Consider the following 14,106-nt stretch of genomic DNA (forward strand, 5'->3'; position numbering starts at 1 on the left):
TGTACTAGACCGGATGTGTCATGCGCTTTGAGCATGACAAGCAGATACCAACAGAATCCAGGAGACAGTCATTGGATGGCTGTTAAGAGCATATTGAAATACCTTAGGAGGACTAAGGATATGTTTCTGATATATGGATCTGGTGAGGAGGAACTCGCTATAAAAGGTTACACGGATGCGAGCTTCCAAACTGATCGAGATGATTCTCGATCACAATCTGGGTATGTGTTCACTCTTAATGGAGGAGCTGTCTCTTGGAAGAGCTCAAAACAGGAAGTAGTAGCATTGTCCACTACAGAATCAGAATACATCGCCGCTTCATTGGCAGCTCAGGAAGCTGCATGGTTGAAGAAATTCATTACTGATCTAGGGGTGGTCTCTTCCATTCAAGACCCCCTAGAAATCTTTTGTGACAACGAGGGTGCGATTGCACAAATCAAGGAACCTCGTTCGCACCAAAAGACAAGGCACATAGAGCGGAGATTCAACTACATAAGGGATGAAGTTGAAAAGGGAAAGATATGTATTCGCAAAGTTGGAACTGATCAAAATCTTGCGGATCCATTCACGAAGCTCCTAGAAAGACCGAAACATGAGCGTCATGCGAGTGGCTTAGGACTTCGATATTCTAGTAATTGGATTTGATCTATTTTGTATTACGTTTAAAAGACTTTTGTAATTTAACTCTTTTATATGATTATGGAATCTTGAGTTAAATTCTAATATTGCATGTTTAATCCATGAATAAGTTATCTTATTCTAAAAGTCCGTAGTCGATCACATTTGTGGGAACAAATATGAAGCAAGACTATTATGAACTAGGATTGGTGGATATTCATAAGGAATGAATATGGAGCATAGGTTTGCTGCCAAAGTTCATAGATATTTGTGGGATACAAATATTGGACTGACCCGCTCTCAATATTACTACATGGAGTCGATTGACCTGATCATTAGTAATTTTGAGTAAAGGAGAATTTCATATTATCCTTAGACCTGAGATGTATATTGGGTCTTGATTTTCACCGAGTATTACACTTTGACTCTCCCCTTCGCTATTCGTAAAAGATGGTACATAAGGATGAGCTCAGGTGGAGTATAAAGTGATAGTGAGAGGCGTATACAGTCAAGACGGAATTTGTTCCTCTTATGTGTTGAGAGTTTAGATGTCTAAGGCCTGATAAAGTTGAATTGTAAAGAGAATGATCACCTATGTCTCTTAGATTCAACATGACATCTAGTAACAAAGGGATATAATGATAGATTCACCTAAATCATATCAAGTAAGGGACTTGAAGGGATGATGTTATTGAATGGCACTTCGTCAAACACATTAGGGGTGGTGAACTGTTGTTAGGCGGTATTCACCACTTGCATTAATTTTCTATGTATCTCGTGCAAGTGGGAGATTGTTGGAATTACGTATGCCCGAGACACATACTTATACTAATGTGGCTAACTGTGTTTGATCCAAGTCGGGTCATACCCAATAACAAGCTAGACGACACCAAATGTATTCTTTTAATGATTTGATCATTTAAACGAATACCGAACACTACGTGTGTAGAAAATTGGTTTTCTAAACAAACACACTTGAGGATTTAAATAAATTATCTGGATAATTTGTTTATATAAATTAATTATTTAATTGGTTAAATAATTACATAAATGTATGTGCATTTTATAAAAATGAGTTTTATAAAATAAAAGGAGATGTTTTAAATGGTTAAAACAAAACAACAAAAAAAAAAAAAAAAAAAAAAAAAAAAAAGGGAAAACCGGCCACCCCATGTGGGTGGTGGTTTTGGTTCAACCAAATGTTTTGTCCTTTTGTGTGGACCATCTCTTTATACTCCACCATTCACAAGACATGCATTTTTGATCTTGTCCCCATTTTGAATTCAAGTGTTGAATCAAAAATCCTCTCTCTCTTCCTCCTCCAAAACTCACGGCCAAAGAGGGGATTTTGGGAGAGCTTGGTGAGCTTGTTTAAGTGTTCATAAATCCTAGCAATCAAATTGGTGTTGTCACAAATAGCTTGGGGTATCACTATCTTGAGGTCTTCTTCTTTGGAGGCTTGCCATTCATCCACCATCATCTTCAATATCTTACTTATTCTTCTAAAGGTAGAAGAAGGTACATTTACATTTTGTGAGCATATTGTTCTTGTAATCTTGATCCTTGTTCATTGGGTTTTGATTTTAACATAATGGTATGTTCATAACTAGATTTAAAATCTAAGCTTCCGTTGCGTTTTCTAGTTAAATATGGTTAACTTGACTTTGATAAACTTGTATAAAACCCAACAGTTACATCATATCTGAATCGGTATGACCAAATAAACATGAAATTGTTGATGAATCTCCGAACGAGTCATCAACCCAAACATCAATCCATATAATTTTTTCGAAATCATAAAATAATTTCAAAACCCCCAAAAATAATTTCAAAGAACTACACTGTTTAACGTCCATGGTGGATTCAAGAGTCAAATGAATCCGATTGAGCGATTAGTCTGAACGATTCAGTAACTTGGCTCTAATACCAACTGAGATATCACCCGAGCCCCGATTCGGAAGCGTGAATAATCAGTTACTATTTTTATTAACGGTGGAGCTCGGATCTGGGTTATGATCGAATCGCACTCGTATTCACTCTTGATTGATATTTGGACGGATGAGATGTATTGGGAGATAGACTGATTCGATTAACAATAATCAATAAAATAGGATGAACACATATATGTAATCGAAACACAAACAAGATAGAAATGGTAGTATGATATCATAAGCCGAATGATTCTCATAAATATGAACCACTCATAAATGCATTCATACATACACAAGAAATATCAGCCACCTCGGGAGATCTCTTAACGGGGAGGATACTCTCTCATATGGATAAAACGCTAGATCTCAATCAGTACACAATATACTCAATCCTAGACAAATGAATAAAAACATCTATTTATACTTGTCTAGCATGACTTGGTCTTCAAGCCATCAACCCTTGGTTGAGACCAAACAATATATTTTTCACCCACATATTAATTCGATGCATCGGTCTAAAATATAAAACCCAACACTCTTTTTCTGTTGTGGTGTAATTTTCTTGTGCATCATTAAGAGTTTTACTAGCATAGTAAATTAGGTGAAAGTGTTTCACTTTGCGTTGTCCGAGTGCGGCTCCAACTGCAAAGTCACTCGCATCGCACATGATTTCGAATGGAAGGGTCAATCGGGTGTAGTCATGATCGGTGCGTTGACAAGTTTTTCTTTTAATATGTTGAATGATTCAACACATTATTCGGAGAATATGAACGGTGCATCTTTCTCCAGAAGTTTGGTCATAGGTCTAGCAATTTTGGAAAAGTTTTTTATGAAGAGACAATAGAATCCTGCTTGACTTAGAAAACTTCTAATGGCTTTGATTGAAGTTGGTGGCGGAAGTTTGGATATGGTTTCTATTTTTGCCCTATCAACTTTTAGTCCTGCTTGGGATATCTTGTGACCCAGAACAATGCTTTCTTTGACCATAAAGTGGCATTTTTCCCAGTTGAGTACCAAATTCACTTCTTCACACCTAGCTAACATTTTTTCTATGTTTTTCAGAAAATGATCGAAGGAGTCTCCAAAGACTGAGAAGTTGTCTATGAAGACTTCCATAGAGTGTTCGACTATCTTATAAAAGATGACAACTATGCAACAATGAAAGGTGGCTGGAGCATTAGACAGTCCAAATGGCATTCTTCGGTAGGCGAAGGTTCCATACGTACATGTAGAGGTGGTTTTCTCCTGATCTTCAGGAGCAATGTGAATTTGAAAGTATCTTGAGAATCCATCAAGAAAACCGTAGAACATTTTTCTAGATAAACGTTCAAGCATTTGATCGATAAAAAGAAGTGAAAAATGATATTTTCTCGTGGCGCCATTAAGCTTCCGGTAGTCAATTCAAACTCGCCAGCCAGTGACGGTCCTTGTAACAAATCGGTTTTTCAATATAATATATCAAAATCAATATCCGACCCGTTTTCATTTTCAAGTAATTTTAATAAAAAAAACATCTCCATTATCAAGTCATTATTATTTTATCATATAAATATAAATAAACACTATATCTTTGGTTTAAGTACATTTTTCACCCTAAACATAGTTTTAATTCACTCTTGTACCCACACCTATAGTCCAGGGGCTATAATGTAAATCTGACTAATAATATATATTATTTATGATACAAATCCCCAAACCCATAAACCCATTTTCAACCAACCCGAATATCCGATTTTGATTTCTTGAGGCATAATTTTCATTCTAAACTTAGAATTAATATTAAGGGGTTGTCCATATACCAAAAAACAAACACACCGACGTAATGAATTGGGAAAATTATATCTATAAGATACGGGTTTACATATTAACGAAACCGTTCATATCAATATAGCGAATTACCATCTAGGGTTCGTAGAAATTCAATTATCAAGCACACACCTTCTTCTTGATGTTGCGAACCAAACCCCTATGGGTAAATATATTATTATAGCCTAATAATACTGTTCTTCATCACTTTTAAGCCGCAACTGTGATATCGTCGATCATCATCAATACGACAGCTTATGAGGTAATTAAAGTATGCTTCTAAATCTTTTTTAATTGTTTATCGTTAACCCTAACACTAATATAACGGATTTAAGATTTAGGGTTTAATTTGGGTTTAGGGCTGAACTGGATTTTTGTGTATAATGAATCTTTTTCTATTGATTACCATCTGGCACCCCAGCCCAGTTGGTTGTGGGTGTGTACGTTAATCCTTTGAGCTGGCCACCAGTCGCGGGTTCGAGTCCCGGCTGTGCCAATTTTTATTCTTTTTTTAATGGTTTTGATGGCTTTTGAAGTTTATAACAAATTGTAATTAATAATTAATTTTAAATAAACATTATTTTACTAAACCGAAACTAGTAGCTAACGTTCTTGTTAATTAATATCGCGTCCAAGTTTTCGTATATATATGTATATATTTAAATATATGTATATGTACGCATTATATGTATATGTTAATAATAAAACGAACTTTATTTTATTAAAACCTGAACATCATTATTAACGTTTTTTATCGTTAATCGTTTTTACAAGTTTCTTATATTTATTATATTTTATATATATATGCATATATTTTTAATAAAAATAATATAAATGTGTTATTTATATTTTTCCTGTTAGATTGTTGTTACACATCTCAAAATATTTTTCATATTACAAGTTATATTTAAAAGTTAGTATTAAATTATTTTTCATATTACAAGTTATATTTATTTATATAAATTCATTATATTATTAGTTAAAAAGTTATTTATTTAAATATTTGTATACCGGTATTATATTTATACCTCATAATTTGTTTATAAAAATTATATTTTAATTGTTTTATATTCAACTTATATTTATTTATTTAAACTAATATTAATGATTTCACATTAATAATAACCGTAGAGTTCAATCAACCGATCAATAACCATTCTAATCTTAAACATAATTCAAATAATCAAAATCTCAAATCCACTACTCATGTTATATCTTTTAAAATTAATTTATATTATATTATTTAACTAGGAATCCTTGACGATATATCCCGAATAATTTATATTTATCATATCATCACTTATATTTTGTTCATCTGATCAGGTGAGTAATCATTCCCCTTTTTACTTATTTTAACCGTTTTGAGGACATATGCGTTCTATTTATTTTTATTACTATTTATTACTCAACTTGCAACTGCTAGTCATGTGTGTTTAGCAGTTCATACCTAACGTGTTATTTGCTTGCATGCTTTACTTGAATGAATGTCAGAGAGGTCCAGTATATTCTCAGTCTAGTATGATTATACGTCCGTCGTGTTAGACATCGTTCAGTTCATCTGACATCGAGCTTACCGACATTATTGTTTACTTGCTCATTGGTTAAATTGCTTATCTCAATTGACACAATTTTCACCTTCACACCACCATTCAACCTCCAACAACCACCACCGCCGCCCACCAACCTCCCCTCCAAATTGGGTTTTGGAGGGGAGGTTGGTGGGCGGCGGAGGTGGTTGCTGGAGGTTGAATGGTGGTGTGAATGTGGGTGTTGATGGTGGGTTTGGTGGTGGTAGATGAGTTATGGAAGAAAGAGATAGAGTTATATAAACTTTTTGCAGGTATAGACGAAAAGAAACAAATGCCCTCACATGCGCCTCACGTGAGGGTATTTAACTGAGTTTTTCTAACCCAGTTAGCGTAAAGGACATAACGTGTAGGAAAAAAATGATTAAAGTACACCACATGCAAAGAAACTAAATAAAGGACACGAACCTTAATTTGACTTTTTTTAAAGGACAAAATTTGTAATTCTGTCTTTTATAAAATCCCCAAATTTAAAAAACCAAACTATATACTTTTGTCTATTTAAAGACGTCTCCCTTAAAACTCCTTTCCCTAACTGATTTCTATTCTTAAATTTATATTTTCAAACGTTTTGTAAATCCCCACGATGGGATGAGTTATGTAGACCATCCGATGATCTAAATAATTATTTATAGTTCGGAACATAATTATCGAAGTCCTCTCATGGGATCATGATACGTAAGATTGGGTGTCATAATATAGAATTGAAAGTGGTTGGAATAACAATACAAATGTAAAAGTGATAAGGATATGGCGGATACACCGCTGGTACATTCTATATATATGTGACCTTATCGGATTTGCATTTGGAGGGTTATTTTAACTATTCAAATTTCTGTGCTATGATAAATTATTAAATTTTAGTTTAGAATTTTCTTTTCCTCAAATTTAATGGTTTTGTTATAATATCCTTTAATTTCGGGATGAATTTACCAAAAGTAGGGATATTGTAACAACTCGGTTTTTCCATATAATATATTAAAATCAATATCCGACCCATTTTAGTTTTCAAGTAATATTAATAAACAAAACATCGCCATTATCAAGTCATTATTTTATCATATAAATTTAAATAAACACTATATCTTTTGTTTAAGTTCATTTTGCGCCCTAAACATAGTTTTAATTCACTCTTGTACCCACACCTATAGTCCAGGGGCTATAATGTAAACCTGACTAATAATAATATATTATTTATGATACAAATCCCCAAACCCATAAACCCGTTTTCAACCAACCCGAATATCCGATTTTGATTTTTTAGGCATAATTATCTTTCTAAACGTTGAATTGATATTAAGGGATCGTCCATATACCAAAAAACGAACACACCGACGTAATGAATTGGGAAAATTAGATCTATAAGATACGGGTTTAGATATTAACGAAACCGTTCATATCAATATAGTGAATTACCATCTAGGGTTCGTAGAAATTCAATTAATCAAGCACACACCTTCTTCTTGATGTTGTGAACCAAAAACCTATGGGTAATTATGTTATTATAGCCTAATTATGTTATTATAGCCTGATAATACCGTTCTTCATCATGTTTAAGCCTCGACTGTGATATCATCGATCATCATCAATACGGCAGCTTATGAGGTAATTAAAGTATGCTTCTAAATCGTTTTCAATCGTTTATCGTTAACTCTAACACTAATTAGACAATAATATAACGGATTTACGGATTTAAGATTTGGGGTTTAATTTGTGTTTAGGGATGAACTGGATTTTTGTGTATAATGAAACTTTCGCAATTGATTACAATCTGGCAACCCAACCCAGTTGGTTGTGGGGTGTGTACGTTAATCCTTTGAGCCGGCTACCAGTCACGGTTTCGAGTCCCGGCTGTGCCAATTTTTATTCTTTTTTAATGGTTTTGATGGCTTTTGATGTTTATAACAAATTGTTATTAATAATTAATATTAAATAAACATTATTTTACTAAACCAAAACTAGAAGGTAACATTCTTGTTAATAAATCTCGCGTCCAAGTTTTGGTAAATATATGTATATATTTAAATATATGTATATGTACGCAATATATGTATATGTTAATAATAAAACGAGCTTTATTTTATTAGAACCCGAACATCATTATTGAAGTTTTTCGTCGTTAATCGTTTTTACATGTTTCTTATATTCATTATATATATATATATGTGTGTGTGTGTGTGTGTGTGTGTGTATTTCTGTAGGTTCCCTGGACGGATCGCACGAGATATCTCGATCAACTCAGGTGCGGAATCCCTGCTTAGATCGTTACGAGCGTAGAACACGAATCACACGAACACACGATACGATAAACGAACACGTTATACTCAAACACGTGATACGATATCACTATTACAGACACACGTTACAGCTCTCGTAACAACTCGAACAACTAAACGATTAACTTCTAAACAGCCCGTAACCTAGAACTATATATACACGACAACTTCGCCTGGCATGTTCAGGCGAAGTTGTCCATAACTTCGCTTGTCTAACAAGTTCGCCTAGGCGAACTTGTTAACAACTTCGCTTAAGACATATATAAAACATAATTAACATTACAGACTCGATTACAGACACTAGACTATGAACTACTGACATTATGCACCAACAGACTCCCCCTTGGCAGTAGCTTCATATCTTGATCTTTAAGCACTTGTCTTGTAATCTTCATGCATGTACTCCTTCTCTAACACACACTGACACAACTCTTTGATACTTCCTCGCTTCGTCCTTCCAAGCAGGAATATAAAAGATTTTCTTCTCATTGAGCACCTGCAGATCAGCTTGCGATAAGTTTACCAAATGCATCGGATCGTAAACTCTTAGGAGCTCTTGTTCATCCTCGTCTTCCATCACTGCCTCTGCTGTCTCACAATCCACAAACCACCACTTTAGGTCTTTAAGCACATCCTTGGGCATAAGCTTCATCGGTACTTCTTTCAAACACCGGATCGGTTTATACTTCATGACCATCCAAGGTTTTCCATCAGCTCTCAAACCTCTATCCTTGTCTTCAACAAGTTTTCCCTTCTGCGGTTTCAACAGCTCAAACTTCTTCTCTTTTATACTCTCTTTCCATACAATTTTCCCAATGACTCTAGCCATATTATCGTCATTTCGATTGATTAACCCCAATCTGGCTAAGTCTTTCACTTCACATTCCGGCAGTGTATTCAACGACCTTAACATTCTTTTAAAATACTGAACGCCGTCATACCGTTTAATCACAAAGAGCTTCAACTGCTCATCATAGATCCAGCAAATAATCCCTTTCTTCGCTTCAGCATAGCCTTTAATATTGTAACTCTTCTTAAACATTGTAGGGACCGCCGGTTTCTTCGTTTTGACGAACCACTGAGCATAGCCTTCCTTCCACCTAGGCTGCTCTTCCCATTCAGTCTCATCGATTACTCTCTCATTACCCATATCTGCTTTCTCCACACCTGGAATGTCATGCTCCACATTCTCTTCTACTATTTCACCTTCTTCAACATCTTCTTCAATCACAATCTGTGCGCCAATCTTCTCAATCTCCTCAATTGGCAACACATCATCATCAAACAACACATCATCACTAAACATATCATCATCTAATTCTTTCAAAGCATCAATCACATCATCTTCATCATCAACCATCACCACCTCATCACCACCAACTGCACCTACAGACTCCCCCTGAGTCGTGGAAGTCCCAAGAGCTTGAGTAGTTCTTGGCAACTCACCACCTGCACCTTTCGATGCATTGGGATCATCATCTCTGTCATTCTTCTACTTTGTCCTTAACTCGTCGCCTTTACAGCTTGTCTCCCCCTGAGATGCCAAGAACTCCTTCATAGCATCTATAATTCTCCTATGTTCAACCAGGAGGGACGACTGTAGTTGATTTTCTGCTACTAGGCGCTGAATAGCCTGGGTCTGGATAAGATTCACCCTTGATTGTTCTGCCACGACCCGTTCCAGTGCAGCTATTCTCTCCGAGTCTGATAGGGTTGCATCGAAATCAAACCTCATGTGAGATGTGTCTTGAGTATACTCAGCAGGGATTTCGAATGAAACCGGGATATCAGAAGCAGCTGTGGACGTAACCGCAGGTGGTATCGTGACCGACAACCCTGCAGTTGAAACGACTGTCGACTCAACAAATTGTGCAACCACCTCTGAAGGAGTAAGCGTTGGAGGTGGTAAAGACACAATCTCCGGAGTCGTCAGCTGATAAGTAGTAGATGGAATGCCGAAAGCTGATGATGTAGCCACCACTGGAACATCCGCGGCGCTTAAACTTGTGACCTGTAGTGATGTAGGAACAATCGACATACCTGACAGTGCGGGCGGAGCGAAACGTACAACTCTTGAAGTCTCTCCAGCTCCCATACCTGCACCTGTCCTTTCCCGTCTCGAACGTCTGATCAGTTTGTGAATATCTTCTTCTTCTTCTTCTTCTTCTGACTCACTATCATCAACTGTCCTCTTTCTCTTCCCTAACGTCCTCTCTCGAGTCACCAACATCCTTCTCGCCTCATCCATAACATCATCAAGATCTGAGTCAGCCACCGTCGTAGCTGCTCTAGTAACACGCACAGTCGAGACACGTTCAACTGGGATCTGAACGTTCTCCTCTGGATCCACCCGATCCATATCGAAGAATCCTTGACCTCCGAATTCTGCATCAAGGTCCACTTCCTCCTCCGATGACACAACAGGAGCAGCAGGTATAGCTTGAGATGCTCCTGCCTGTTGTGGTGCCGGGTCTCTGAACTCATCCCCACGAGCTGGCACATACCCCGGGTGTATTAAGTACCCAAAGAGTGGAGTATGCCTTGGACGCAGTTCAGGCTTGCTCCTCGCACTGGATGTTCGGCATTGAGCGAAGATACGTTTGCTCACACTCTCCACGTATCGTATTGGACGTCGTTGAGGCAACGTGGAAGCAACATGATTCAAGATCATCTGAATGAATCTTGGATACATAATGAACCGCTCACGAGCCATCGCTCTCCTCTGCCTATCGATCTCATAAAAGACCATCTGACTGAAGCTATAACGTTTGTTATAAGTCAGAGCAGTCATTGCGGACTGCATGGTCGCACCCATCCCGTAAGTGCCCGCCTTCCTCCCTGACATGCAGACAATCATTACGTGCATGAGGAAGCGCCACTGATCGAGTAGGAAACCCTTCCTCCTCTGAGTATCACCTAATGGACCAGAATAGCCCATTCGGAGAAACGCTACATCACGGAACGGAGCCACAAACTCTGTAAGGTCATCCCTAGTCTCCTCACCGAACCGTAAAGCCACCCGTATTTGTTCAGATGAGAACCTAACCTCTTGATTATTGACGGTTGCTCGCATAACCGGGGGCTCAACGCGGCAATCGTATTCCACTGTCTGCCAAAAATCCTCAATATTGGGTAAGGAAATGGGCAGAGTCGTAGTGATTGCGTGGAATATCCTCGAGCGAAGGAGGAAAGTGATTATCTCGCGGTAATCCTCAACACCGCTCGCTTCCGGGTCTAAGGTGATATACATGTTATGACCCGGGAAGAATTTCCTCTGATTATCTCCATCGTCTCCTCCAGCGCCTCCAGCACCTGCTACTGCAGCCATATCTGCAACAAACGAACCAAGTTAGATAAACGTTAAGGCATAACACAAGTTCGCTTGTTACCATGAGCGAAGTTGTGAAAATCTGTATAGGCGAAGTTAAAGGTGGGGCGAAGTTGGGAAAAACTTCGCTTCATCTTTAAGTTCGTCTAATAATTAATAAATAAAAAGGTCCAGGCGAAGTTAATGATAACTTCGCCTCACCACAACATCGCCTCAGGCGAAGTTGAGCCTCAGGCGAAGTTACGGATAACTTCGCCGAAACCCTAAGTTCGCCTGAATCTGAATCGGCGACAGTAAGGTCGATTCAACATCGAAAATTTGAGGTTTCTGGTAAAATTGACGATTAAGAACTCCCAAACACAGGATATTAAGGATATTTAGACGATCAGGTTGTTCATGAACACGTAAAAACAAGTTTTGAAATCCGGTTCAAAAATCCGTCGGTCCGAGGTATCGAAACAGGTCGAAACGACCTTTGATAAGCATGAATAAACTGACAACACGATGTACCGACACCACGAACCTTGAAATCGAAACGAAATCTGGAAAAAAGAACAAGGAATCGGAAAAACAACAAGTTCACTGATAACTTGTTAAGTTCGCCGGAAAATACGGAATAAGTTCGCTGAGATCTGTGAATAATGAATCGTTTGACCTTTGAAAATTCTCATATAGGGTATGGGTTCTCCAGGCGAAGTTGTGGATAACTTCGCCTAGGGCAGGCGAAGTTAATCACAAGTTCGCCTAAACTTTTCAAATCAAACCCCTATAGTTTGAACATTTTGCAGTTAAGTTTTAAAACTTCCCTTTAAGAATTAAATGACACGATCAAGTCCAAGTAACCTGTTATAAAATCATAAAACTACCTAAGTACGAAAAACTTTTAAAAATTTAAAGTACGAGGGATCAAATTTCAGTCTCGACAGGGACTACTACGTTTTAGAAAAAATCCGAACAGGAATCATACTAACTACGTGACTGTCACATAGATCCGTGTTTAGCTGTATTATGACATAAGGAAACAGGTTGTAGGCAGGTAAATAACTTAAGATGGTTTTCATCGTTTCTGTGATACGAGTTAAGTTCAATTAAGCTCAAAAATTAAGTGGGCAACAACTCAGAGATTATGATGCCTCCTATCTATTCTCAAAGCGTATTTGGCTTTCCCCAAGTCACCCCGAATTGACTTTGACCCATAGTGTCTGATTAAGTTTGTAAGTACTCTTCATCTGCTTCCCGCTCTCTTTCGTACTTCATGATTGAGAAGTCTTGACATTGTTAGCTCTAAAATGTTTCAATAACTCATAAGGTATATATATATATATATATATATATATATTTTTTAACGACAAACATTTACATAGACTTCAGAGTAGTAAACAACTGCAAGTCCCGAATCTGGATCACTGCAGTTTCTTGAAACGCTATCTTCACGGGAATCAGAACACTCACGGGCTCGTGTATGACTGGGTAATCGCTTTTCTGCCTATCATTCGAAAAGATATATATATGAAGACATGCAAAACTCTTAAGGAGTTTCCACGTAAAATCGAGTAGTTTTAGTTTGTATCACATCTACTTTTACGCACCATAAAAAGCTACCATGACATACAATGACTGTCCTAAAGCCTTTTAAGCCTAATAACTTCACTAGTTAAGCACACAAAATCAGTATATCTATCATTTTCCAAGGTTGGATCAATTTTCTGTTAAACATAGCAAACGAACTTCTTACGAAGTAGTAGACTTGAAAAATAATTTCATTTCCCTAAAAAAAATTTTGACTTCAAACGCCCCGATCAAGTCAAGTCTTCAGGTCAACGGCTATCCCGAAGATCCAATGGATCAGCTGGACCGACCACATACTAGTATGTGTCCTTCTAACTAAGTATGATCGACTAATTTTAAGCGAAAGAATGAAAACACATCATAAACCGCCCCGGTCACTTTCAGTCATCTGGTTAATGGCTATCCGCATATTCTACAAGTAGAAATGAGGACCAAACATACCCTAAGACACGTCCTTCAAACTGAGGTAACCGACATAATTCTAAGCGATAGTGACGTTTTTTTTTTTTTTTTTTTTTTAATAAACATAAAAAGCATGGTTACTCGGGATTGATCATCCCATTCAACTCAATAAGGTTTTGAAATCTTGATTTGTCAAACGCTTTAGTATATAAATCAGCAAAATTATCAAGCGTATCCACCTTTTCAAGCACAATCAGTTTCTTCTCAGCACAATCCCGTATAAAATGATGACGTATGTCAATATGTTTAGTTTTACTGTGCTTCACGGGATTGTTAGTTACTGAGATAGCAGCTGTGTTATCAATGCAAATAGGAGTAAGTGAGAAATTCAGACCGTAGTCGCGCAACTGTTGTTGAATCCAAAGAACCTGGGAGCAGCAGTTGGATGCTGCCATGTATTCTGCTTCACAAGTTGAAATTGCGACTGAAGTCTGCTTCGTGCATTGCCACGACACCAATCTGCCACCAAGAAACTGACATCCACCTGTTGTTGATTTCCGACTCTGATTGCATCCTCCATAATCAGAATC

Source organism: Bidens hawaiensis, unplaced genomic scaffold (genome assembly GCF_021521415.1).
Source record: "Bidens hawaiensis isolate Kalapana, Puna unplaced genomic scaffold, B.hawaiensis_p1.1 tig00006171_1, whole genome shotgun sequence".
Lineage (NCBI taxonomy): Eukaryota > Viridiplantae > Streptophyta > Magnoliopsida > Asterales > Asteraceae > Bidens > Bidens hawaiensis.